Genomic DNA, 22037 nt, shown 5'->3' on the forward strand with positions numbered 1-22037 from the left:
AACGTTTATGGGCACGACGGCATTCTTTGATAGCTGCTGCAATTTCTTCGTCCCCCCAAGGAATGAGTTTTCAGCGAGGAGTCCCAGAGAAGGACGGGATGGACTCCTCAGCAGCAGCAAGAATAACTCGGGTGATGTAAGTTATTTCCTCGCCGATGTTCCGCCTGATATCGTCGTTAAGACAGCTAGCGATGTGTACTTTAGCCAATCAGCATGTTTAAGAATCCATCGAGGGGGAGCCTCGACAGATTTTTGTTTCAACAAAGTAAGGATGATGGGAAAATGGTCACTGTCACAGAGATCATCATGTGTATTCCACCAGAACAGCAGAACCAACGTTCGACTGCATAGACATGTCTATGCGAGAATATGTGCCGTGACGTACACTAATGTGAGTTGGATCCCCTGCGTTCAAAATACATAAATCCAGCTCTGTTACTAATGTTTCCAGCTCTCTTCCCCAGGGGCAAGGCGTCTCAGAGTGCCATGTGGGTGATGGGTGTTAAAATTGCCCAATAAAAGGGAGGTGGAAGCTGATCTATAAGATCAGTGACATCATTTATATTGAGAGGCTGGCCTGGTGGAAAGTATACATTACACACTGTTGCTATGACAGGCAGCGGAACGTGAACATCTACTGCCTCCAGCGGGGTTCTTAATGGAACCTCTTTGCTGTAGGTATCAGAACGGACAAAAATGCCAACGCCACCAGAAGCCCAGTGAGCATAATGTCGTTCTGTCAAGTATGGTTGAAAATTTCTCAAGACCGTATGATAACTGGTCTGAAGTTTGTCTCTTGAATACAGATTATACTCGCTGCGTACTCACTAATGAGCTGACGTAGCTCAGCAAGATGCCTGTCATAACTGTTACAATTCCACTGTAACAGTGCCATAGTATGGGTGTGGACTTCTGAGGTTTAGGTTAGAAGCAGCATAATGCTACCTAACCTACACTCACATCCCCAGACGAGGTGATGCATGCCTTGAATTTCTTCGACGAAGTCCGGGGGCGTTCTTCCTACGAGGGGAGCACCCAGGTTTTCCAGGAGGAAGACACGCTGGCGCAGAATCAGGCCCTCCAGGTTCTGTTCTGTTCCAGGTGGAGGGCGTGAGGCCCCATTTGTAGGAGATGCTGAACGCCTGGTAAGGGCATTCTTCCCCACCGTCGATTCTTGTTTAGATGGGCTGGGAGGTAATTTTCTAGCCCTGGTCGACGATGCCGCCTCCGCCGGCTTAGGCATGGCTTTCGCCGACCTTGTGGGGGAAGAATACGTCTCCTTCCCCTTCTGTGCCGGCACAGGCTTATTGGTGGTCGAAGGTCGGGACGGACTCGCCTTCGAGGTCATTCTCTTCGCGACGTTGCTCACAGGAGCAACTGCCGCCTTGGGCGCAGAGATCTTCTTGGAAGGTGTTTCAATAGAAAATGACATATCCTGGGAGAGAGTGTGCTATCATGCTGAAGTCTAGTGTCTTGGCCGGTGCATTCAGATAATTAAACTTACGGCACGCTTCCTGGTAGGAAAGACCATCCAGGGTCTTGATCTCCTGGATCCTGAAGATGGTTTTCCATGGTTTCCCATTTTCACACCAGGCAAATGCTGGGGCTGTACCTTAATTAAGGCCACGGCCGCTTCCTTCCAACTCCTAGGCCTTTCCTATCCCATCGTCGCCATAAGACCTATCTGTGTCGGTGCGACATAAAGCCCCTAGCAAAAAAGATCTCCTGGATCTTCTTCTCACTCAGATAGGTCTGACAGTTCTGATCTCGAGGAGAATGAAGACCAGAGCAGTTAGTGCACTTGTACGGAGGCGTGCCCTCCTCCGCGCCGTGAGCTACTTTCCCACATGTACCACACACAGACTGATTCGAACAACGAGATACCATGTGTCTGAATCTCTGGCATTGATAGCACCGCATAGGAGGTGGGATGTACGGCCTCACATCGCAACGATAGGTTGTTACCTTGACTTTCTCTGGCAACACTGACAATTTGAAGACTATGAACGCACCCGTTGCAACGTCTTCACCTTTGACATTACGCGTAATGCGCCAGACGTGTCACGTCACGGTGCTTCATGTTTTCCATCAATTCATCACGAGTATTCAGAATAAGATCACGGTGGAAAATAACTCCACGAACCAGATTCAAGGTTTTGTGCTCTTCCACTTTGACGGGGATGTCGCCAAAGTGGTTGCACTTAAGCAACTGATCAGCTTGGAATGCAGTGCTCGTCTTCAGAAGCAAACCACCATTGCGCATTTTCTTTAGATCGTCAAGTTCACCGTAAACACCTTCGATGTGTTGACTGAAAAGTATCGATTTAACCAGCTTGAAATCTTGCCCATCGGTTCTGGTAGCAACCAGGAACCTAGGGAAGCTGGAGCCCAGACTAATACGCTGCGCCTGTTCCCAAGGGGTTGCCCCCCTTAGGGAATCAAAACTAAAGACTTGGGTAGCGAACTACCCGAGGAGGCAGGCGGAAGTTGTTTCGACGCCATGCCCGAAATCATCCTCCCCGAATGCCACCCACTCGAATCAGGGGTCTCTGTAGCCGAACCAAACACCCAAGGCAACACCCTCCTGGTCATAGCCGGTACTGCCCGGGGTCCAATGCTGGACGATGCCTAATACGGAAGGACTGAGGCAATGAGCACTAGGACTCCCTCCAGTCTCCCACAATAGCATGTACCCCATAGCGTGTACAGAGCACTAAATATAGGTAAAAATAAATAAAAATAATGAATAAGAATATGTTCTTCTGGCATTCGGCTGTGCGGGGACCTGTGTTGTCAGGCGGATATTACCGCCCGGGTACATGACACTCTCACCCAACGCTTCCTGGGTGGTTACTGACACAGGCTTTCAAGCGTAGTTGCACACATAGGAGCTCCATCGTCGAGCACCACACACATCAAAAATTTTGAAACGGTCTACAACTAACCCTAAAAAAAAAAATTAAAAAATAAAGAGGGGACCATGGCCATATGACCCTTTTAGTCGCCTTCTACGACAGGCAGGGATTACCTGTGAATGTATTCAGCCCCTTTCATCTACAGGAGGTCCAACACATTACACCAAACCACAATCCATATCCGCGCCTAGGTCGCCCCTTACGATAGGCAGGGGATACCGCGGGTATATTCTACATGTGCGTCCCCCACCCGCAGGGGGTCCTGTAGTCTGAAAAGGTGAACAGAAGAGATTCAGTAGAAAGGAGACGACTTACCTGAACAAATAATTCTACAGTTTAAAATCCAAGCTTTAAGAATGGTTCAAAGTATGCTTTCTACCAAAGCATTAACAATGACTGTGTGACAAGAGATGTTAACAATATCACTACATTCAAAAAGTTCCCTAATTCTTTTTTTGCTAAAATAAATGCCATGCGAGAGATTTTTTCATTAGCTCCTGGCAGTCCTCATGTCATCATGTTTATGACCATTTTTCTCATTGCCTGGCAACCATCTGTCTTCGTTTGCATGTTATTCATTCATTGCACCACAGAGCAATGTGGAAATATCAAATATTGTTTTGTTGTTGTTTTTTTTTCACAAATCTTCTTCAGAGATATTAAGAATGCCTGAAGAATGTTATGGTGAAGCAGCAACTATCAGAAAGTCAGTGAGAAGGGAACAACTGGTTTCTCTTGCGTGATAATGTACCCATACATCGGCCTGTCTTGGCCTGGCTTTGAAGCATTCCACATACCCTCCGGTTTTAGATAGTTTTGCGCGATTCTTGATACGATCATAACCACAAGACAAGTGTTTTAGGGGGAATCCAACCACAGGGACATGACTTTTCACTTTACCTTCCACATTCAATTACATTTATTCTAATCACAGTTACTTTGTACAGACACCAACAATAACACTCAGCTATCATACCCCTAATATTAAGGTTTTACTACTGAAAACTGTTTTCCCTGTATTTATTTCAGGTTTTCCTAGCCAGTCCAAATCCTAATTAAAAACTATGCACTTCACCTGATGGCAAGAGAGGAAATCAATATTGTTCACTGCTGCCATACAAGTATGAAAATCAGGACCAGAAGGCTAAATATCTGACATAAAACATTGTCTGAAGCAATTTACATTGCCAAAAGTGACACTAGTCTGCAACCAAACATGAATAGTTTTACAGGATATTTGTTCAATTCATAGGAAAGGGATAAATAGTTCTCCAGATCAACTGAGAAAAATAATGGATTACATGAGTTAAGCCCAATTCATTTGACCTGAGTTATAAGTTAAAGTAGTCATAAATACCCAGTTAGATTTAAATAACAAAAAGGACAGAAGGCTCTATCATACTTTATAAGGCTAAAAGTTAAATAGAACACAAGGAGTGTTCAGGTTTTTTTTCCTCTCCTTATTTGCAATCTAGCAAATCTAATGTTTTTGCCACACTAGTAGGGTCGTGGGTGTTAACTGTGTTGCACATGTGGATCTGGCTTGGTTTTATGGCCAGATGCCCTTCCTGATGCCAATTTATACAGAGGAATGTTTTCATTCTCTACTGCAAGTTTCTATGGTGATTGGTAGTGTGCTGAGTTGTGTGCATATGAAGAGGGACATGTTGAGACAAATACAAATACCCAACCCGTAGGAATTAACCGTATGCAGTTAACATCTCCAGCCTGGGCGGGAACTAAACCCGGGCCATCTGAATTGAAGGACAGTATGTTGACCAATCATCAAAGGAACTGGACTCTTTGCAATATAGCAAATGAGAATTCTAAATGAAAAAAATACATACTCCTAACACTTGTTTCTAGCTTTTCTTCATAATCTTACCTGTGCAAGTAGACCTTCTCATAATGGACCATAACTAAAACAATGTAGTAAGAAAGAGACTTTTAAGGGCTGATAATCCTCTTGTTCACCGTCATGTAGACGATAGCAGTAGGTATATTTAAATTAGAATGCCCAGACACACTATGCAATCACTCAAGGAATATCCGAATGCTGGATTCTGCTTTGAGCAAGGCATGCAGGATTATCACAGCCAACTCCTCCAAATAAATCTCCCTGCTCCAAGCTTCAGTACAGAAGTTTTACTGACCACCAATGTATAACGATCAATAACATTGATGCTCAGCAATTGTACCAACCGCCTCACTCTAGGCTAAAATCCAGGAAAAGCTTACTCTGTACTTACTTCAAAACTCTTTGCAGAATCATCAGATAAAGCCTGACTTCTCCTGTAGAAATCAAATCATCCAGACAGGATGGAACCACGCAAATGTCTTCCAATTGGCTACAAAAACAGGACTTGACTGTATGGAGGTCACTTACACATTTAAGAACTGGTGTTGGCAGGTCCAAACTTTCTCTTGAACAGTGGAGTTTTGGATCAAAGGACATTAAGTGCATCAGTGGTGAAAAATAGACGGTATAAAACCTCTCAGTGCTCTTCTTTTGTGTCCATCTTCATATTCTGAGCAAGACTTTATGCTTGCCAGTCATAATAGCACACTTCTGGTCATAAACATCCAACTGGTGAATTTTGTTGGTGCAGTGCATAGTGAATTTCTTTTCTATTGTATAGGTTCTGTCCATAACATTAGTAGATTCCTTATACAAGTAAAATAAATAAAACTTTTGCTCCAACCTTTTAAACTGAAATCCCCACAAATCATTTTCATAATGATCTGTAAAAAATCTCATATTTCAACTGTATTGTAAACATTTTCTTTTTTAGTTTAAATCTGAATAGGTACCTTTCAATTATTTTGTAACATCATCATTAAGTACTACATTTTCTGAATTATAACAAATAACAAGGTCTTCATATTTGTAAAGTACATATTTGATTTAGGAACATAGTTTTAGTTTCTGTCCAATTTTATACGGTGGTTGTTTCATAAGTCATGGCAAGTGTTTTATATCATCCGACAATGCTACTGCACAGGAAGTCCACAATGTGCATCGGAAGGCCAAGGCAATGTGTCCCAATGCTAACATCAAATGTGGTCAGGATCAGGAGCTTATGGCAGGATGGGAAGCAATCAAATGATACAAGTACAGAACACAGTGTTATAGCATTTTATTATACACAAACTGAACTAACATCCTTCGAAACAGTCCCCCAGTGCATCATTGCCATCAATGGGGAAGGTGTTGAATACCATCAGTTATGTTGCCAATATGCTTTTTCAGTTTCAGAATCAGACCAAAATTGCATGGTCTGAAATCTGGTGAACAGGGAGGATGTTCTAAGACTTTCCACCCCACCACTGTACAAGATTCCTGATGACAGGAGTCGGTGTTATCATAGAGGAGTATGGCATTGTCCAGCAGTGTTAGATGTTTCCGCTAAAGGGTCATTGTCTAGCAGTGTTAGATGTTTCCGCTAAAGGGTACGATGCAGCTGCCCCTGTTGAAATGTGTAGCAGTACTAGGCATTGATTGTGTGGCCGCCATGAACAGGATTGGCACTCAAGAACACCCTGACTGTCATATGCCAAAATGAGCATGGTCTGTGAGCAATGGATTCAGCCAGACTGTGTGGTGTGTGCTGACATTGGATGACTGCTTTTTGAGCTGATTGATGCTTCAGTTCTCTTTTTTTATGCTCACACCCAGGATTCATCAACTGTAATAATGTAATTAAGAATGTTGCTCTCTTCGTACTGAAATTGCGCCAAGAGAATGTGGTAGGTCTTTTATCACATCCACTTCTGCACCTCTGTTAACTGATGTGGTGTCGACTATGAACAATGTTTGTGCACCTGCAAGCCCTGTCATAAAATGCTGAACACTGTTAATATAGACACATAAGCATGTGTGGATAACTCTTGCAAAGCCCAACATTGGTCTTCTGCCATGCACAATGATAACCATGAACACGTCTGTATGGAAGGGCATAGAACATCCACACTGCACGCTAGGTCCTTGGCTGCAACATGCCCACACTGGAAGGCCGCCACTCAACACACAACAGTTCGATATGGCAGTGCCCAATCACCCACAGATTCGTGTAACTCTCCACAGCACTGACAGACATTTCTGTTATGGAGAGGGCTTTTATCTAATATGACCACTGTTCCACTTTACTTACATCCGTCTTAGAGCATAGCCAAACACACACTGACTGTCAGGCACTGGTACCTAGCCACCCGTGCCCACAGACATGGTTTGTTAGCGGCCTCCCAGCAGCATATGCCACAGGATTTCCAACGTAATACCAGCCTTACCATACTGCCACATATTCCAATTATATAACAATGCCCTGACTTATGAAATTACCTACGTACAACTGTTATTCGATAATCATGTTACTTGAAAAATAAGGTCAATGAGCACAGATACTCAAGTTACTGACTTCTGGAACAATATCCTAAATATATATATAATCAAATTTCATGAAAAAATTTGAATCTTGACAGTATACCACAGGTTTCAAAGCACAAACTTCAAAGAAGATGAGATGGGAATGGGAAACAGAGGATGAAATAACAGCAACGTTGAATGTGAAATAATAATTTACTCAGGTAAAAGCCTTCAACATAAATAAAAAATAGTGTTCTAAACTACAAGCTGTCAATCAAGTACAAGTTCAATATTCAATGATAATGGATTATTCTCCAGACTAATTTCAGACTGACAAGATCCCTTTAACACCCCTGTTTTTACATATTTATATAAAGTGATCCCATTGTGTGTGTTTACTATAACCCAGAGAATATTTTTTCTTGCTCTTTCAACAGATTGATTTAATATGAATCTATAACCAAGATTATCCTCAGAGACTAAAAATGAGGTTAATTCGTTAAAAGTCTAATCGTTCAAAATTTTGCTATATATCTGGGTGACTCAGCAGCTGAATAAGAAATCACTTATAATTACAGAGATAGCTTCACCACAAAATATTTAAGTCAGAATTATACATAAGAAAACTAATGAGCATGGTACCTAATTTCTCTAATCTAGACGAGATATACAATTGCTAAATTCTTGTGATTGTTGTTTTGTATAGATATTTAAAATGCATCATTCTTGAAGTTACTTCATTGTAATAAAATGTATTTAAATTCAATATGTAATAGGACTAAACCACAACTATAATGAAAATTATTATTAGTTTGAATATAGAATCAGTAATAATAAGGTCCAGATTATGGCTAAAGGTATTTTAAATGAACGTGAGTTCGGTCACCCAAATACTTCTATAAAAGCACCCTGTATATCTAAAAAAACAAGTATTTAAAGTGTTGAAGACAGCTAAGATATGTACGCCTCTTCAATGAGTACACAAACTGAAACAGGCAGTTAACCTTTGAAATGACCAGTCCCAGTGTAATATTTGATGCCAAAATCTCGAAGCACTTCAAGATTAAATAAATACCTCACAATTAATAGTCAGTTTAATAGAAATACTATAGATTAAATTAAAAATCAATGATGACAGTGATCATGATTCAAGATTAAAGTCTTTCCAAATCGTTAAAAATGTAAAAACAGGAAAGAAAAAGGAACACACACAAAGATGGAAAGAGAGCTCCATACTGTCAGAGTGATGCACATCACCGAACATGTCACAAGTGAGGGAAGAAAGCTCTGATGATTTTTCATGAGTAGTAAAGACAACAGCAGCTGTAAAAAAAGAAATAAGGACACGACACACAATCTTTACTTTCTACAATAAAAGAGTCATGAACTCCAATATACATACAAAACATACTTCAGCTGAAATCATGGCAAGAAAAACACTATACTGTACAACAGACTACTTGCCATATAATAATCTTAAAACTACAAAACAAGTCAAATATTTTAATCTACATGGTTCCATTCCATTCCTACAATGGTCTATCAGAACAAGAGAGGTCACAGGTTGTTTGCTAATTGACAGAAGTCAACCAAATTCAACGTGTTTTCTTAGATTATGTCAAAATACTCCCATTCAGCAAAAGCCAAATTTTCCTGCACCACTGATCTCAGTACCAAAAATGAATGCTATCCAACCCAAATTACTTTCTCACTGTTCATCAACTGTAAAATCAAAATAATATTTGCATGCCCTTGATACTTTCCCAGTAATACAGACACTGATTACTGCATTCAACCTAAAGGTTTTAGATAACCTATTCTTTTGTCCCTGTTTTTCCAGCCAATCATGCATTTCTTCCTAGTGCCAACCATGCAGTCACCTTGAAAGTTAAGAGCCAAGAAAGATTAAATCCTAGAGCTTTTAAACTTCATTTTTAATCTTATTTGTTTTTTTCTGTCATCATCATGATTTTCAACACCCTGATAGTCAAGCACAGGCCAACCTCCTTTCTTTTACCTGTCACCAAATACTCCAAGTACCCTTGTTTTCTGCCAACAGAATAAATCAGTACAACCAAGTTTGTTAATATTTCTACCATCAATCTTTATACCAATCAGATGCAGCTGTTCCTCAGGAGACAAGATTGAAGGAAACAGGACACAATGTTAGGTGACAAAGGGGGATCACTGCATGACTTTGTACTGCAACCAATTAGATCTATTGTTTTTCTCCCATAGGGAGAGGGTGAAACTCAGTGTCGGCACATAGCCTATTTTTGTCGAATCAACACCAAGAGATCTGCCAAAGACTTTACATCTCCATCTGACCAACAGCTTGATATGCTCTCATGCCATATAAGCACTGCAGAGAAGTTTGGAATTAAACCCAAGCTTTTGGGACACAATCTAGTGATTAGGAATTCACTATGTCTCATATACCCTGTCGGCCAACATTCAGATGGGAACATTTTTCGATCAATCAGTCATCAGTGATCTGCATTGAGGGCTGTTGCCCAGGCGGCAGATTCCCTATCAATTGTTTACTTAGTCTTTTCCTAAATGATTTCAAAGTAGTTGGAAGTTTTTTGTCGGTTTTCCTACCAATGAGACCCAAACTGGCTAACCAAGGTATCAGACCATAAAAACTCTATGCCTTAACAATAATGGCCACCAGGTAGGCCTCCAAAGGAGCTAAGTGCTATTACATTATTTCTAAAACATTATACTGAACAAACTTTACTGCACTGAGAAGATGGTCATGAATGGTGTGTGTTTGAAAATGTCCATTGGTGAATAGAATAAGACAGAGAGAAAGGATTATCTATATCTGCATAAAAAATGCACTGGTGAGAATCCAAGGATGAAAGAGAAGCAATAAAGATAATGCCATAATTATTGTTCTGTATGAACTGATAAGGAGGCCAATCAGTTTGATTCCCTAAAAGGGGCAGCTATCTGTCAGATACTCTCTCAGAAAGGGATGTGGCAGGGATGCAGTATGTTCCACACTAAATAGATCATATGGAACAAACAGTGAAGAAAATGAAAGAAAAGTTGGTTACATAAAATCAAACCTCTTAACAACTGGAGATATTGTCTTTTTATGAGAGTCTGTATTTTCCACAGAGGGAACACACATCATATTGTGTTCTGCTTGAAATGGACCAAGAGTATCGTGCAATACAGCAAGGAATAATTAAGACAACCTGTATACCCTTTCGGGTTCAACTTTCTATTATTATTATTATACCGAGTGAGTTGACTGTGCAGTTAGGGTCACATAGCTGTGAGCCTGAATTTGGAAGAAAGTGGGTTCAAACCCCTCTGTTGCCAGCCCTGTTTACCGTGGTTTCCCATTTTCACACCAGACAAATACTGTGTCTGTACCTAATTAAAGCCACGGCCACTTTCGTCCCATTCCTAGCCCTTCCCTACCCCATCGTCGCCATAAGACCTATATGTGTGTGACAAAGCGAACTGTAAAATAATAATAATAATAATACATAAATAAATAAAAATTACTACCTCTATTATGTAAGACAGTCTGTAATTACGAAAAAATTGCTGAATGGTATTACAACATTAGAGAATGAGTTAAAATCTGTTCACTTAAGTATGCCCCTCAGACATCTTATGGATGTGCTTCCATTTAGCTCTTCCAGGTAGTTTCATTCAGTTCAGGAATTGTCATATCAGTATCTATTTTGATGCCATTAAACATAAATGTACCAGGTTGAGCAGCTCAGATGGTACAGTGATGGCCTTCTGAACTCAACATGGCAGGTTCGATCCTGACTCAGTCCGGTGGTATTTGACGGTGCTCAAATGTGCCAGCCTCATATTGGCCGATTTACTCGCTTGCATGTAAAACTCCTGTGGGACAAAATTCTTGCACTTTGCATTTCCAAAAAACAATAAAATGCGGTTAGTGGAAAAAACCAATAACATTGCTATTAAACTTGAATCTGGCTGATCAATTCCTCCTCCTATACCCACCATTCCAAGCACGACATCCTTTAGCGGGGAAGAACATGCAATAGTGCATCTGTTCAATCTGCATAAGAACAATCAGATATATGATGGAATTGCAGACTAAAAAGTTCAAGACAATTCTAGTTGGAGAGAATTTTGACAATTTCATTTATAATTTTCTCCAAAGGTATATAAATTGAATGTTACTGTTGCCCATCATTTAAAAAACAGACTCATTTCTCTGAAGATGATAGTTGCACTTGCTAGGAAAATGCTAAACAACATTAAAAGTTTGACATGGCTTAATAATCTGAAGGCCTGCTCTAGAAATCAGTTGGCTGGCTAGACTAGTCTTGAGAGCCTACATCGATACTATATAATATTTGACAATGAACTTGAAAGTACTGTAGTGATCTTACATTGTATTATCACACTGTCCCACACCATGGCTAAATGGTTAGCATGCTGGCCTTTGGTCACAGGGACCCCGGGTTCAATTCCCGGCAGGGTCGAGAATTTTAACTATCACTGGTTAATTTCGCTGACACGGGGACTGCTGTATGTAATGTCTTCATCATTTCATCCTCATCACAACACGCAGGTCACTTATGGGTGTCAAATCAAAACATCTGCACCTGGCGAGCTAAATATGTCCTCGAACAATCCCGGCACTAAAAGCCATACGCCATTTAATTTTTTTTATCACACTCACATAATCCAGTGACTTCTTGAACTAACTGTACCTCACACTTCTCTGTTTACTAGATACCTCTAATGCAGTAAGGGAAAATTAGCTGCCCATGTTTCTAATTTGATCTGGCCAGCTGGTAGTGCAGGTTTTCCCCTACCCCCTGTCTAGCCTAAGAGCTCATTTGTTTGTTTACAAGTGGCTTTACGTCACACTGACACAAATAGGTCTTACGGCGACGATGGGATAGGAAACGGCTAGGAGTGGGAAGGTAGCGGCCATGGCCTTAATTCAGGTACAGCCCCGGCATTTGCCTGGTGTGAAAATGGGAAACCACGGAAAATCATCTTCAGGGCTGCCGACAGTGGGATTCGAACCCGCTATCTCCCGGATGCAAGCTCACAGCCCCGCGCCCCTAACCGCACAGCCAACTCGCCCGGTAAGAGCTCATTTGACTATGTTGCAGTCACTCTCTGAGGCATAGAAGGCAGGTTTAAAGAAAGATTTTTCAGATCTTTCGGCAGCTCAGCTGCCTTTTAAATTAGTTTCGCCAAGTCAAAAGGGTATTAGTTACGAAGATAATGTCCAGATAGAGGAGGTGACTAATACTAATGAAGAATTGAAATTTACCGATGAAACAATGACATTTACAATATGATACAAAAGCTGAAAACTAGAAAACCAGCTGAAAATGATAAGATTTCTGAGGGTATACTAAACACAATAGGCTGGGATATAGTACCATATCTGAAGTATTGTTTGCATGAAGGAACTATACCAAATGAATGGAGAATTGCTTTAGTAGCCCCTGTGTACCGTATAAAGGAAAGCGTGATAGACAAAGTTGAAAATTACAAGCCACTAAGTTCGACATGGATTGCATGTAAGGTTTGGGAAGGTATCCTTTCTGATTATATTAGACATGTTTGCAAAATTATTAACTGGTTCGATAGAAGGCAGTTTGGGTTTAGGAAAGGTTATTCCACTGAAGCTCAACTTGTAGGATTCCAGCAAGATATAGCAGATATCTTGGATTCAGGAGGTAAAATGGACTGCATCGATTTGACCTATCTAAGGAATTTTATAGGGTAGATCATGGGAGACTACAGGCAAAAATGAGGGTTATTGGACTAGACAAAAGAGTGATTGAATGGGTGGCTATATTTCTAGAAAATAGAACTCAGAGAATTTAGAGTAGGTGAAGCTTTATCCAAGCCTCTAATCATTAAGAGGGGAATTCCTCAAGGCAGTATTATTGGACCTTTTTCTTATACATATATAAATATGAATAAAGAACTGGAATCAGAGATAAGGCTTTTTGCGGATGTTGTTCTGTATAGAGTAATAAATACGTTACAAAATTGTAAGCAAATGCAAAAAGACCTTGACAATGTTGCGAGATGGACAGCAGGCAATGGTATGATGATAAACAGGGTTAAAAGTCAGGTTGTGAGTTTCACAAATAGGAAAAGTCCTCTCTGTTTTAATTACTGTGTTGATGTGGTGAAAGTTCCTTATGGGGATCACTGTAAGTACCTAGGTGTTAACATAAGAAAAGATCTTCATTGGGATAATCACATAAATGGGATTGTAAATAAAGGGTACAGATCTCTGCACATGATTATGAGGATATTTAGGGGTTGTAGTAAGGATGTAAAGGAGAGGGCATATAAGTCTCTGGTAAGACCCCAATCAGAGTATGGTTCCCTCACCAAGATTACTTGATTCAAAAACTGGAAAAATTCCAAAGAAAAGCAGCTTGATTTGTTCTGGGTGATTTCCGACAAAAGAGTAGCATTACAAAAATGTTGCAAAGTTTGGGCTGGGAAGACGTACTGCTTGACTAAGTGGTTGTTCCGAGCTGTCAGTGGAGAGATGATGTGGAATGGCATTAGTAGAACCATAAATTTGAGTGGTGTTTTTAAAAGTAGGAATTCTAAAATCAATTGAAGTTGGAATTCAAGAGAACAAATTGGGGCAAATATTCGCTTATAGGTAGGGGCGTTAGGGATTGGAATAATTTACCAAGGGAGATGTTCAATACATTTCCAAATTTAAGAAACGGCTAGGAAATCAACAGATAGGAAACCTGCCACCTGGGGACTGCCCTAAATGCAGACCAATGTTGATTAAAAGAAAAAAATTGTCGATTTATATAAGGTAAGTTTGAAACCTTGTAAAACTTTTTTCGAAGGATTTATAACGTACTGCCATATTTTTTTATCAAGTTTCTTTTGTATAATTTTTCCCTTTATCAACTAGCTGCTGAAAGTGTTTGACAAAAGAGTAGCGTTACAAAAATGTTTTAAAATTTAGGCTGGGAAGACTTGGGAGAAAGGAGCTGAGTTGCTCGACTAAGTGGTATGTTACAAGCTGTCAGTGGAGAGATGGTGTGGAATGACATTAGTAGACGCATAAATTTGAGTGGTGTTTTTAAAAGTAGGAAAGATCACAATATGAAGATAAAGTTGGAAATCAAGAACAAATTGGGGTAAATATTTGTTTACCGGTAGGGGCGTTAGGGACTAAATATTTCACTTAGGTATCAATATTCTCAGTTAAGTATAAAAACAAATGCTTATTAAACTTGCTGTTCATGCTTGCTTTTCCAGACCAAATCCTGGCACTCTTATTTGGTAAGCATATTTACTGAGTGATTATTCTTATCATTATCGTCATTATTAATTGTAACCACCCTGTTAAAAACAGAAATACAGAACAGTGCTGAACTGCTATGTAAAGGCATCCACATTTCATACCCCCACCACTAAGTCCAATATGTGGTTAGTTCTTCATCTGGCCACTTACACTCCCAGTGATAACCTGGTACTTATGCCTACAGCAGATCGAGTACACTAACATAATGTGCCTCTCCACAAAAAGCAGTTTCAATTACAAATTTCTTGACTTATACTGCGTGAACAAAGTATTCCTTTACTGTCGTGATTAGGCAGTTCCCTCATTACTTTTGAGTACTATATGGGGCAGCGCATATAACGCACAGATGCAGTGAGCTTGCGTTCGGAAGACAGTGGGTTTGAACCCCAATCCTTGAGCTAGAACTGAACTTGTTGGCAACTCTCAGTCAAATGAACCATACACATGACACAACAGAAAAAAGTACTAACAACTAAGCAACAAAACTTGTTTCAGAAACCTGAATACCAGTACTTTCCAAGTGAAGACCAACCAATGGATCTAAAATATTTTTCACATTCAATGTAAACAAAAGTTAGGAACTTTAATTTTAATGAGTGTTTCAGATATGTATTGCTTTCCCAATGCTTGTTAAATTTTGAACTATTTCAAGTACTTTTATGCAGGGGTGGCTCGATGGCATCACCAATGTAATAAAGAAAGAATATGAAATTCTTTTCCTCCCAAGAACAGTTTATATAAATTCAAATTCCAAGAAAATATATTGTAATGGTTATAGCGTCCGCCATGCCAACTGGCTATGGGCCCGGCTCGTCACAGTATTCGGCCCACCCCCTTACTTCATCCGCGCCAATCACAAGCAGCACTGACGTGCTAGGCCAGCCCCACTCGCTTCCGCCCGCGGTCCCGTAGCAGAGGAGTATGGAAATGACTTCACGATTAATCTGGAGTCTTCCATTTCGCGAGGTTCCTGGATTCATCGAGCATCCGGACGATTCTAGAAGGGCCAGCGCATCTATATAAGAGATGAACGACCTGCCTGCAGTTAGTGAGAGTTAAACAGAGTTAGTTAGTGAGTGAGAGCGACCGAGAACGAGTTCGCTGGTGTGAGTTAGTGAAGAGCGCAGTCAGTGATAGCCTGGGCTGAGATGTCAGATTAATGGAGTATCTGCCTGTTGGAACCGAGGACTCATTCCTGTTTCCCTGATTTCGTGTGTGTGAGTCCCTTGAGGCCGGCTGCTGGAGAAGTACCTTGGGTGTTCTGGAGCAGCGCGAAGGGAACACTGGGTGCCAACGTGTGCAGACTGCGAACGGGGTTCGACGGATTGAATGAACAGCAGATATTATCCCGACCTGCGAGACTGACGTGTAGGCTGTGGACCGTGACAGCGCTAACGAGTGTGACTGAGAGGCTGAGAGAGTGTACTGTAAATAATCAATGACTGTGTGTGTCATTGTAGATGGGACATGAGAAACTAAGAGAGAGAGAGCACGAACCGTGTAAATGTGTAACCGTGTACTTGTGTAAGTTGTAAGCTCGGCTATCGTGTGTGTGTGTAAATCTGTAATTGTAGTGCTTAGTTAATAAATCTTAGAAATAGAACGCTACCAGGTTCTGTACTCATTTATTCATTTATTTACCCCGCCAACAGGTTACAGTATGTATATCTTATTCTGCATTTATTTGAACAAGCAGGCAAACCAACATGCACTCTGATGGCACGTCTGCGTGTGCGGGCTAGATATCACGGGCAGTGCTACCAAACATAAAACGCTGCACAAAGGACTGTTTAGCTCGAGTTTGTACGTGTTAAGGGCTGAGGGAGTGCCAGTTGCTGAATGATGCAATACTTCAATTTCAACTACAATATATGGCAAGCATGATGTAAGCAACATACAGTGTTACCAATATAGTGATTTTGTCACTTATCTGACTATTATATCTTTTAACTACAAGATATTCTTTTGTTACAAACTCTATTGTGATCCGTATTGACAGTTATCAGTTACAAAAAAGTTTCATACTTGAGGTCAACCTAATCAAGACTTTTACTCATGATGAGTTACAATTGGTCAGTACATATTTCAGCTTGTTTCAAGCTAACAGCAGCTCACAAATAATGGAAAAGAATAATCATAATAATAAACTAAGACATACATTAAAACATTTGACCTCTCATGAGAATTCTTGAAACAAATATTTCTTGAAAAAAAAAGTGTTATGTTAAAACCACTGCACATTGAAATATTTGACCCTTCTGAAGAATTCTTAAAATTAATGTGTCTAAAAAAAAAAAATGTCCTTATTGAGAACACTACTTCGTTGAATGTGAAGATCGTGTTAACTTTTAAGAACATGGGTCTTAGCTTGATTAAACCCTTAAAATAAAAGTGAAAATCTCAAAGTTAAGATGCTAAGAAATATACCTAGGTACAGTAGTTAACTATGATGTGGTCAACATGTTGACTTGACAAAATAAATTCTTGACTCGGATGATAAATGTTCTTAAAAATGAACTGGATACTTTCCTATCTTCTGTCAATACAGCTCAAATTATTCAAATGGATGAATATGAAAGCTGATGAACATTCAGAAGTTGGACCTGCTGGATTAGGAGCCGCTCACAGTTTGTGAATGTGTAAATGACAGTTTGTTCCAGTTTGTCATTTAGTCTGCACATTTAGCTCTTTTTGTATATCTTTATTTCTCAATCTATCCCTCCTTGTCTTCTGTACCATACTTTTCAGGAATTTCATTTCAGTTGCTTGTACTCTACTCACATCTCTCCAAATCACTGTTCAGGTTTCTGCTGCATATATCATTCTGGGTGGGTAAGTAATATTCCATGGGGATATCAAGAGGAGAAAGACAAGGCATTGTGAAAATTTGTGGACAAAGCTTTGAAATTGTTAACAGTTTCAAATACCATAAAATGAGGTAACTTCGGCCACTTTTTTGTATATTTTACAAATTTAAACGTGAAATATTCCCTCTAATTTTCTAAAAAATATAAATAATGCTATGTTTGTTCTTCATTTTTAAATATGAATATAATTCTAATTGTTATTCAGTAATGAATTAAGATTCTGGAAAGAGTGGTCGGAGTTATCCCATGTTTTGAGGTAACTTCAGCCACCATATAAAAAATAACTTTGGGCACCTGCAGAACGCCCAGCACCAAAAATCACAAACAAATTAAAACGATTTGTGGTGAAACAGATGTATAGTCATCAAATTTACAGAATATTTCCAAACAGTTCATATTTTCCCCAAAGAAGAAACTATTTTATTTAGCCTAAGCATACAAGCATTGTATGATATTACAAACTAGCTGATGTACCCGTGCTTCGCTACGGGGTTCTCAGAAAGACTTACTTTGTGGTTTCCCTAACTGAAATCAACATAGGTCATTACAAAAACGTAAGTATGAATTTAGCGATTAAAAGCAATGCTATCATATAAAATACTCGATCAAATGGAAAGCCGCACATTTTATTACTTTTAACGAACAGTGCTGCAGTTAGATTGCGGTGCCACTCTAATAGTCCAAAGTTCCAGAGCTAGGATGACCAGGTCGCAGATTGCCATGAACACTCATCTGCCATTATTCCGCTAAATATGCACACTGTTCATTCCAATCAGTGCCTCAGAGTAGGGACTGAATAGCCCGAATACTATGATGATCCAGTGTGTTACGTACCAGTAGTATCAGAAAATTTATAAACCAGGGGAATTGGCATGCTAAAGAAGAAAGTTATCTAACTCCTCACCTACTTCCCATCAATATTCAGGCAGGCTGTTACACTCTGTACGACTGGGCGATTTGACCGTGTGGTTAGCGGTGCGCAGCTGTGAGCTTGCATCCGAGAGATAGTGGATTTGAACCCCCATTGTCGGCAGCGCTGAAGATGGTATTCCGTGGTTTCCCACTTTCACACCAGTCAAATGCTGGGCCTGTACCTTAATTAAGGCCTAAGGCACGCCTAGCCCTTTCATATTCCATCGTCGCCATAAAACCTATCTATGTCGGTGCGACGTAAAACAAATAAAAAATACTCTGTATGCAGCAGTAATCCTATCTACCGGAGATGAGGGGCAACAGAAGACACAAAGCACATCACGACAAACAATGGTCAATATAATGTTATTGTTGATCAATGTTATTAGCTTTCTATATTGTAGGCCTTCACAGTTTTCTTTCGACTCTGTGATTTGTAAAATATGTTATACCGTAAACTGTAGTTTCTTATTCTCCGACTTAACATACCGATTTTAATTGAATACTGTTTACCCATTCTCTCGTTACTCGGCACTGATATGGACTTAGTAACAAAAATCCAAATTCATGAATATCTTTGTGATCATAGCTAGTACGGTAACAATGTATAAGACATGCATAATAGGAAATTTAATACTATATAACCTTAGTTATGTAGCATTCACCGATTACACCTCTAATGAGAAATATTTGACAATTATATTTTAGGCCTTCCTCTAAACTACCATTCACTCAGCATGAATAAAATAATTTACCGCCTAGACCAGGGATGGCGAACCTATGCCACGCGTGTCACTAGGTGACACGCGGACACGATTTCGGTGGCACGCCACATGAACATAATAATATTTTATATATACGTCTCGTACTACAGACAGTGCATATCTTACAGCGTTTCACGTGTAAGAAATAAATATCGAAAATCTAAATACTAGCTCCGTTCGGACGTGCAATATGGCAACAATGCTACACTGATAGGTCCGAAAGTCAAGTGAGATAGTGTCGTTTTCTGGTGGTTTTGTATACGGACATCGCAAATATGTTTTCGGTGCCGAAAAAGAACCAGAAACTTAACAAAGGTGGTGACCGTATTTTTCAAGAACTCTGGCCAAGGGAATTCGGACTGTTAAAAAGGGGTGTTGCCTGTGTTCGAAAACAGTTGTATCCCCCACATTTTATGTAAAGCGCAATTTTGAGACTGGTCATTCAAATGTTTGTTCCATTTCAAGTGAAGAAAGAAGAGAGTTCGTTACACAAAATATCCAACATTACACAAACTAGTTCTTTTGTATCATCTTTCCGGCCAAGGAATAATATCAGTGCGGCTGTTTCTGTTTCACTGCATAGTACAACATGCATGTGAAACAGATTTCTGGCGGTGAGTTGTTGAAAGAAAGTTTCTTATTGACGTCCGACACATCATTTGAAAACTTCCCTAACAAACAACTAATAATTAACAATGTTAAAGGAATCCCAGCCAGCTGAACTGCTGTCAAGGATAGAATAATAAAAATGAGTGAAGTTTCGGAGCAGTTGAAAGCTAATTTGGATAACTCCCACATATATGCAGGATTGTTTGATGAAAGCATGAATGTGACCTTACAAACAAGGATAGCTGTTTTTTTTTTTTTAGATTTCCTTATGGAAATGTGATGAGGGAGAAATTAGTTTAATTGTTGAGCGTACAAACTACAACATGGGAAGATAATGAAGCTAATGGGGGAAGTGAAGTCCATTCGCAATATTAGTACTTTAGATTTTTATATCTAATTAATTTTTAACAATTTGTTTTACGTCGCACCGACACAGATAGGACTTGTGGCGACGATGGGATAGGCTTACGAGTGGGTAGGAAACCGCCACGGCCCCACGGATAATGCAATCAAATGTATTTACAAGATATATTTCACCCGTTATGCAAATATGTATAATAAATAAATAAATTACTCAATAAATGAATAAGTAACGTATTATGAAACATAATCGGGAAATTGAAAGGAAGTTGCGATTGGGGGGGTGGGGGGGGGGGTGTAAGTTGTAGACATTCCGTAATGGAAATGGAAAACAACAAGTGACACAGTCAACAGATGAGAATAATAAACCAGAGTTAAAATGGCACACTAGTTGGAAAAGGTTCGCCATCCCTGGCCTAGACTATAGCGACTTATTTCCTGACATTGCATACCGATTTTCTTCAAGATAGGACTACTAATAACAACATTTGAGAATTAAATTTTAGGCTTTCCCCTAAACTACCATTTTTCTCAGCGTGAATACAATTATTGATAGGCTAGATTGTAGAAACTTATTCCCCAACTTTGCATACCCATTTTCTTTAAAGTACGACCACTAATAACATAAATAGTTGAGAATTCAATTTTAGGCCTTCCCCTAAACTACCATTTCACTCAGCGTAAGTAAAATGATTTATAGCCTAGATTATAGAGGCTCATCCCCTGACTTCACATACCGATTTTCATTAAATTCTCTTCAACCGTTTTCTCGTGATGCGTGTACATACATACAGACAGATAGACAGACAGACAGAAATTACGGAAAAGTAAAAAGTGCATTTTCTTGTTACTATGGACATGGCCGATACAGAAATACCATTATTTTCAAATTCTGAGCAATGTACAGACAAAACTCTCATTTTATATATATAGATTACATGCTGCATTGGCTAAATACTTGAAATGGTACAAAAGATAACAAATGAAAGGTACAAAAATCATAAAGTCCAATTGTATGGAGAAAAGAGAAGGTCGAAAAGGAAGCAATCTTGTAGACTGTCCTCATAATATACTGTCTTCTAATCAGAAAATATATGGGCCATCAAACAACTTCTTAAATATGTATCATCCATGTTAACTGATATCCGTCTATCCAGCAACATTGTCTGTCAACAGGCACATTTATCATTGAAAATGGGAACCGACTTTCCCCTCCCTGTCTGGATGAACTTCCCCCTTACTTCCCAGAGGCTTGCCGAACCGTTATTGTGCCTTTATTAATCTCTTCTAAAATGTTATTGAGATAAACAGGACTGTAATTACAATACCCACGGCCATGTAATGTTTTCCTGTATGTTCTTGGCATAGCCGAAGTTACCCCAGAAGAGGACAACTTTCATCAAAAAACTATTCCCTGAAAAACCTATTTGAATAAAATGCATCAAATTGGGTTGATCAGTTACCAGACATACTTGCATTCTGACCTCATAAACCACTGGAATGGAGAATCGAATGCTGGGGCTAGGGAACAGTTTGTTTCTTGCTGTTACCAGACAAGACAATAGTCGGGGCTGCAAAAGAAATAGACTGACTCAACAATTAGCTCGCCAATGTTCTTTGGACTATCGAGCACTGATAGCGTTGTGTGCGCATTTTAGTTGTTGCAAGTGGTTCATCTTTTCAGTATAGGAGGCAGGAGAAAATCAGTGTTTCTATTCGTCAGTGGCCGAATTTACCCTGTATGGCTGAAGTTACCCCAATTTGCGGTACCTAGGAAGTGAATGAACGCAGAATACAAGGCTGGACATGGAAATTAGCAAGAGGGTGTAACAGGGCAATGCATTCTACCATAACGTAAGAAACCTTGTCTGGAAGGAGTAAGTACCAAGTGTAAGGAGATAATGTACAAAATGTATTATGCACCCATAT

At 39.7% G+C, this 22037-nt stretch overlaps 1 protein-coding gene across 9 annotated transcripts in view; it reads right to left on the bottom strand.

Moving 5' to 3' along the window:
• The window catches only part of LOC136857259 (uncharacterized), a 124658-nt gene that overhangs the window by 98284 nt on the left and 4337 nt on the right, over positions 1-22037 (bottom strand). The window contains exon 1 of one of the 9 annotated variants that reach the window (XM_067135761.2): positions 8489-8601. The exons of 6 other annotated variants lie outside the window; for them this stretch is intronic. The gene's annotated coding sequence lies outside the window, so the exon portion shown is untranslated. Of the gene's footprint in view, positions 1-8488; positions 8602-22037 lie in introns of those variants that run through there. 2 more of the 9 variants (XM_067135762.2, XM_068225111.1) reach the window with 2 other exon arrangements.

Source organism: Anabrus simplex, chromosome 1 (assembly GCF_040414725.1).
Source record: "Anabrus simplex isolate iqAnaSimp1 chromosome 1, ASM4041472v1, whole genome shotgun sequence".
In the NCBI taxonomy this organism is placed as follows: Eukaryota; Metazoa; Arthropoda; class Insecta; order Orthoptera; family Tettigoniidae; genus Anabrus; species Anabrus simplex.